At 31.6% G+C, this 7400-nt stretch overlaps 2 long non-coding RNA genes across 2 annotated transcripts; both read left to right on the plus strand.

Annotated features, from left to right (window-relative positions):
* Positions 1-571: 571 nt before the first annotated feature.
* Positions 572-2442, plus strand: LOC111447687. Its single transcript, XR_002711314.1, has 2 exons — positions 572-752; positions 1169-2442. It is a non-coding gene; the product is annotated as an uncharacterized LOC111447687 (long non-coding RNA).
* Positions 2443-4295: 1853 nt separating this feature from the next.
* Positions 4296-6548, plus strand: LOC111447686. The gene is made up of 3 exons (XR_002711313.1): positions 4296-5364; positions 5545-5704; positions 6392-6548. It is a non-coding gene; the product is annotated as an uncharacterized LOC111447686 (long non-coding RNA).
* Positions 6549-7400: the final 852 nt, after the last annotated feature.

Genomic DNA, 7400 nt, shown 5'->3' on the forward strand with positions numbered 1-7400 from the left:
AAAAAAAAAAAAAAAAAAAAAAAAAAAAAAAAACCTTTTATTCATTGATTTATGTAATTTGAGTTTTTTTTATTTTTTTATTTTTTTTATTATTATTATTTTTTTTATTATTATTATTTTTTTTTAACTTTATACCTTATCTCAAAAATATTTTGAGTTCTAATAAATACTGTAGTTTTGAAAAAAAAAAATAGCTAATATTTTATTTCAAAAATACCTTTAATTAAAAACTTATAAAATACTTATTTATTTATTTATTTTTTTTGAAGTTTAAAAATCAATAATCATTAATACCACTTTTCAAAGAACTTTAAAATTAGAGTTTTGATTATTTTATAATTTCAAGATTTAAATTCATAACCATGTCGCCTGTTTTAATCCGGTTATGAACTAAAACCTTGTATTGGGCTTTGTAAGCCCTTTAACTTAGGGGTATTTCGTTGGCCCTTTTTTACATTAATTAGGCCCATTCCATTCTTTTTTTTTAAATTAAAATTATATAATTTTATTATTTTATTTTAGTTATTTATTAGCTTCTTCTTCACGCAAGTTTCTTTAACGGCTATATTTGACCGCGTCTTTCTGGTTTCTTCATAAATAGTGTTGCCTTCTTGCGCACTGTCCAATCCCCATTATGAGTTCTCTTGTTTTTCCCTCTTCTCTCTGCAAAATCTCCCGCTTCCTCTGATCTTTCTTAGGGTTTAGATCTTCAACCTTTGTAGAAACATCGAGTTTCTAATGAAATTGCTGAGGTTTGTGCCTTTTTCCCCTTCTCTCTTTGCAACAACATCCAGATTTTTCTGAAATAGATTAGGGTTTTAGTTTTTCCAAGTTTAGGTTTGATTTTGTTAGGATGCGTAGAATTGAAACAATCGGGAGTCGAGTTCTTCGTACTCTCGAATCACCACTCTTGACTTCGATTTCCCTCTTTTCTCTTTGAAAAATCGTCTTCGGAAATTTGATTACGTTTTGGTTTTTCTTTCTTCTATTTTAGCAAAACCATCCTGTTCTTCAGAGTTGGATTCCGTTCTGATTTTTCAATCATCTCCTTACGAAATCGTCCAGGTTTTTCTAAAGTCGATTAGGCCTTGGTTTTTCCCTCTTCTCACGATTCGGTTTTGATATGAGTTTTTCGGAATCCATCAATTAAAAGCAATTTGGAGTCTAGGTCGCAAGCCCACTTTTAGTAACTGTCAAGCCGTCCTTCTACTCGAGTCCAATCGTGGTTCGAATTCCAAGGAAGCGGGATGCTTTTGGAGCATTAATATGAACGGAAGGAATGTGGTAAATTAGTATGATTTTATCTTATTCCCAGGTATGATTATCCTCTTATATGCCTCTGTGCTGTATGGTGTTATACCAGTTTTCGGTTAATGCATTTGGTATTCTCTATTTGTTTTGGTGTTTCTGATTTGGAGTCGTATTGGTCTGTTACATATAAGAAGTTGGTTTTTTCATTTGGAGAAGATTTGACTGATTCTCTAGCTAACTATTAGAATATCCTGTATTAGATCAGTTTTCTTAAGAGCAGACGAGGAGTGATTTAATGCGGTGCATCTCCGATCAAATGTCTCAGATTTACTGGCTTAGATCTCCCTTTGGGTTTTCGTGTTTGTCATGTAATTTCTTGATTGATTGAATACGTTTATATTTATCAAGCTGGTTTTTAAAAACAATTTATGTTTGGAGAACAATGCTCTGGTGAAAAACATGTTAATGATTTTATTTTCTTAATTTGTTTCTTCTTCTTTTTCCTTTATTTTTCATTATTTTTTAATCCCTTCATTTAACTTTAAAAATTAAGTCTTTTTAATAATATATTTTTATTTTTATTCATTTATTTATGTAGGATGTATATAAAAACAGTGGAATTAGTATATATACAAACAATAATTTTAAAAGCAACCAACTGCTGTTTTAATTTGATACTGATCTATTGTACTCAGTATCATAAATATTTTACCTTTATGATCTTGTTATTATTTATGACTTAAATATGACCTCTGATTGGATCAAAATTCGGTTGTCTTTGTCCAAACATGATTGTGTTGTCTTCATAGAATCCAAAACTACGGCTGTCTCGAAATAATGGTTGCAGTGGGTGCCTCGATAAAATTTAAGATAATGACCGCTTGAAATATTAGTTATTACAAAATGATATTTGCTACGAAATATCAATTGTCTTGTTACAATAATGGTGTAGATATAATGGTTGCTTCTGTATGACAGTTGTTTCGAAATGATAATTGTTGTGAAATATATCTACTAACTTGTTAAAATAATTGTCGTAGGCATAATGGTTGCCTTGATAGAATCCAAGATAATGGTTGCTCTAATTAGTGGTGGTTATCTAGAGGTGATAATAGTTGCTTTGGTACATTAATTGTCCAAATATAATGGTAGTATACTATTTTAAGATATATCTTGAAATGTTAATTGTTTCGGAAGAATAGTGGCTGGGTACAATAATTGCCCATATATAATTGTTCATATATATATATATGGTTGCTTTGATATGCTATTTAGAAATATAGCTATCTCGAAATGATGATTGTAATATCATGGTTGAAATATAGCTATCTTGAAATGGTAATTGTTGCGAAAGAATTGGTTGCCTTGTTACAATAATTGTTCAGACTTATTGGTTGCCATGATAGAATCGAGATTAATGGTTGCTCGAAATATTGGTTGTCTTGTTACAATAATTGTCGAAGCATAATGGTTGGTTGCCTTGATGGAATCCAAAATAATGGTTGCTCAAAATATTAGTTGTCTTGGTACAATAATTGTCTAGACATGATGGTTTCTTTGATATGTTGTTTCGAAATATGGCTATCTCGAAATGTTAATCGTCCAAACATGATGGTTGGTTGACATGATAAAATCGAAAATAATGTTTGCTCAAAATATTGGTTGTCTTGGTAAAATAATTGTCGAGACAGAAATGATAATTGTCCAGACATGATGGTTGGTTGCCTCGATGGAATCGAAAATAATGGTTGCTCGAAATAATGGTTGTCTTGATATAATAATTGTCTAGACATGATGGTTTCTTTGATATGTTGTTTTGAAATATGGCTGTCTCGAAATGTTCATCGTCCAAACATGATGGTTGATTGCCATGATAAATAATGTTTGCTCAAAATATTAGTGGTTTCTTTGATAAGGGTCCAAACGTGATGGTTTCTTTGATATGTTGTTTCGAAATATGGCTGTCTCGAAATGTTAATCGTCCAAACATGATGGTTGGTTGCTATGATAGAATAAAAAATAATGTTGGTACAATAATTGTCCAGACATGTTGGTTGGTTTGATGTGTTTTTCGATATATGGCTGTTTCAAAATGATAATTGTCCAGTCATAATGGTTGGTTGCCTCGATGAAATCAAAATTAATGGTTACTCGAAATATTTGTTGTTTTGGTACAATAATTGTCCAGACATGATGGTTGGTTGCCCCGATGGAATCCAAAATATTGGTTGGTCGTAATATAAATATTGGTTGTCTTGGTACAATAATTGTCCAGACATGATGGTTGGTTGCCTCGATGAAATCGAAATTAATTGTTACTCGAAATATTTGTTGTTTTGGTACAATAATTGTCTAGACATGATGGTTGGTTGCTCCGATGGAATCCAAAATATTAGTTGCTCGTAATATTGGTTGTCTTGGTACAATAATTGTCCAGACATGATGGTTGGTTGCCCCGATGGAATCCAAAATATTGGTTGCTCGAAATATTGTTGGTTGTCTTGGTACAATAATTGTCCAGACAAAAATTGGTTGCTCGAAATATTGGTTGTTGGTTGTCTTGGTACAATAATTGTCCAGACAAATATTGGTTGCTCGTGATATTGGTTGTCTTGGTACAATAATTGTCCAAACAAATATTGGTTGCTCGAAATATTGGTTGTCTTGGTACAATAATTGTCCAGACAAATATTGGTTGCTCGAGATATTGGTTGTCTTGGTACAATAATTGTCCAGACAAAAATTGGTTGCTCGTAATATTGGTTGTCTTGGTACAATAATTGTCCAGACAAAAATTGGTTGCTCGTAATATTGGTTCTCTTGGTACAATAATTGTCCAGACAAATATTGGTTGCTCGTAATATTGGTTCTCTTGGTACAATAATTGTCCAGACAAATATTGGTTGCTCGTAATATTGGTTGTCTTGGTACAATAATTGTCCAGACAAATATTGGTTGCTCGTAATATTGGTTGTCTTGGTACAATAATTGTCCAGACATGAGGCCCGATGGAATCCAAAATATTGGTGGCTCGAAGTATTTGTTGTGTTGGTACAATAATTGTCCAGACATGACGGTTGGTTGGCTCGATGGAACTCAAAATATTGGTTGCTCGAAATCTTGGTTGTCTTGGTACTATAATTGTCTAGGCATGATGGTTGGTTGCCCCGATGGGATCCAAAATATTGGTTGCTCAAAATATTGGTTGTCTTGGTACAGTAATTATCTAGACATGATGGTTGCTTTGATATGTTGTTTCGAAATATGGCTTCTCTAAATGATAATTGTCTAGACAAGATGGTTAGTTTTCATGATAGAATAAAAATAATGGTTGCTCGAAATATTGGCCGTCTTGATACAATAATTGACCAAACATGATGGTTGTTTCTTGATGGAATCCAAAATTTTGGTTGCTCAAAATATTAGTTGTCTTGTTACAATAATTGTTTAGGATAAGATCGGTTGCTTTGATATGTTGTTTCGAAATATGGTTGTCTTGAAATAATAATTGTTGCGAAATATTGATTGCCTTATTACAATAATTGTTTTAATACCATGGTTGCTTAAATATTGATTGTTTCAAATTGATTGTTGTTGCAAAATTCCCATCTTGGTTGCCTCATAATGATAATTGTTGTGAAAGATTAGATTCTTTGGTTATTAAATGTTTGGACATGAAGGGGTTGCCTTCATCTATAATTGTATTGAAATATATGTTGCCTCAATTGTAATTACATCATGATTGCTTTAGTTTTTGAGAGTTGTCTTGAAATATCAGTCGTTTCCATCGTAATATTTTTATCCCGATATAATTGTTCTTTATGGTCTAATGGGATCAAGAATTTTCAACTTATTTTCATTTTTAAGTAGACTTATTGAATATTGATTTGTTGCATTTGAATGATAATTATTGTAAAATGTTGACTTTCTTATTATAATAGACATATATAATAGTTGTCTTAGTTCAATATGATAATTGTCTCAACATATCTAACATATTAATTGTATCAGTTGTAATATGATGGTTGTTTACCATGTTACGATAGTTGTGTAAGGGCTGGAGGAGTACCTCGGAGTTTGGAAATAAACTCAAGTAAGGACTGGTCAAGGCAGGTTCGAACTCCACTTCCCTTCCTCTTATTTCCTAAACTTCAGCAATTAAGCTCCGAATCTTTATATATTATTCTATCTACGATGATTACAAAATTGAATTTGAATTTTCCAAAAACATTAATTTAAAACTTAGTTGCAATTTGAAAGTTGTGTTTGAATTTAGACCCATTATGTTTGAAGGACGTGTAAGATTCAGTTTGGTTTTAGTCATTATTGATGACCGAACTGAATCGAACCCTCCGTTCCCAAAGAAGAGTGTCGATGGCAGTGCCATGGGAAGAGAGAAAGCAATAGCAAGAGGGTAAAGATGAACAAAAACTTTATACCATAGTGTCGACCGGTAAGACCTGCATCTCCGTGTTGATGATGAAATATCTTTGAACAAAAACTTCAAAACACTCGTTTTAAAAATGCTTTAAATTTTAGATTAGAGATTTATTTCAATTATTTCATAATCTCAGGATTTAATTCCTAACCATGGGTGGGTATTTCGTTGGCCCGTTGTTACATTAATTAGGCCCATTTCATTCTTCACGCACGTTTCTTCAACGGCTGTATTTGACAGCCTCTTTCTAGTTTCTTTATAAATAGTTTTGCTTTCTTTCGCGCTCTACAGTCCCCATTATGAGTTCTAGTTTTTTTCTCTCCTCTGCAATTGCATCCAGTTTCTTCTGAATTTTCTTAGGGTTTAGACCTTCAACCTTCCTAGACAAGTTTTAGTGTTTAGGTTTGATTTTTTAAAGATAACCTCTTATCTTTACAAATTCATCATGATTTTTCTATAATCGATTATGTTCTACCCTCTCTATTTGCGAAATCATCATGGTTTTGATACGAATTTTTCAAAACCCATCAAGTTCAAACAATTTGGAGTCTAGGTCGTGAGCCCACTTTTTAGTTACTGTCGAGCCGTCCTTCTACTCTTGGGTTCAATCATGGTCTAAATGCCAAAGAACCGGGATGCTTTTGGAGAATTATCATGAATGAAAGTAATGTGGTAACTGGTATGGTTTTGTCTTATTCCCAGGTGTCTCCTATGCAACCTCAATTTCAACTATTCAAATTTGTTCGTAGATATACAATGCGGTTAGAAGTTTCTTAATGATCATTGTTACTATTTTACTTAATTTTTAATTTACTCGGGTAGATATTGTTGTCGATACTTGCAATTTGTAGGTATAATATACTAGATCTCTCTACGTTTATAGAGTTTTTTGAGTTCTGAGTATTCTTTAATTCTAGATGTACTTCATTGAATGAGTAGTGTACTGTCACATGGAGTATGCTATTAGATCTCTTTTCTGAAAACCTAATTTTGCTCTTGTTTCCTTGTCTTATCTTTCTTTTGTTGCGAATTTTTATTAAACTGCCAAGTAATACCAATTGTCTCGTTGAATGTTCCTTATTTTCTTGTCTACTTTTGTAAGCTATTTTAACGTTCAAAATTTTATATCAATCTTCGAATTTCATTGGGTGTTGTCATATGATCTCTTGTAAGAAAATATTGAATGTGCCGACACATTGTGGCTACCACTATCTAAACTCTTTGGATGCATGGCTAAAACTTGAATTTGTTCCAGACTCCTTGGAAATCCTCTTCTTTTTTTTTTTTTTTTTTTTTTTTTTTGNTTTTTTTTTTTTTTTTTTTTTTTTTTTTTTTTTTTTTTTTTTTTTTTTTTTTTTTTTTTTGGTATTATGCCTATTATATGCCTTTGTAGTTTGTATGGTATTAAACAAGTTGTCAGCTAATTCATTTGTTGTTCTGTACTGTTACTCTAACTAAGTATTGGAGCATCATGGATCGGATCAGTTTGCTTAAGAAGCGGGGAGATTTAATGTGGTGAATTTCATTGTGTTTATCATGTAATTTCTTGATTATTGAATATGTTTATAGTTTATTTTGATGCTTCATTAATTAATTATAGAGATTTTTTCGAGTGGGTTTTTAAAAACAATTTATGTTTTGAGAACTGTAACGCAAGAAAAAAAAAAAAAAAAAAAAAAAAAAAAAAAAAAAAAAAAAAAAAAAAAAAAAA

Source organism: Cucurbita moschata, unplaced genomic scaffold, assembly GCF_002738365.1.
Source record: "Cucurbita moschata cultivar Rifu unplaced genomic scaffold, Cmos_1.0 Cmo_Scf00009, whole genome shotgun sequence".
NCBI classification, from domain to species: domain Eukaryota; kingdom Viridiplantae; phylum Streptophyta; class Magnoliopsida; order Cucurbitales; family Cucurbitaceae; genus Cucurbita; species Cucurbita moschata.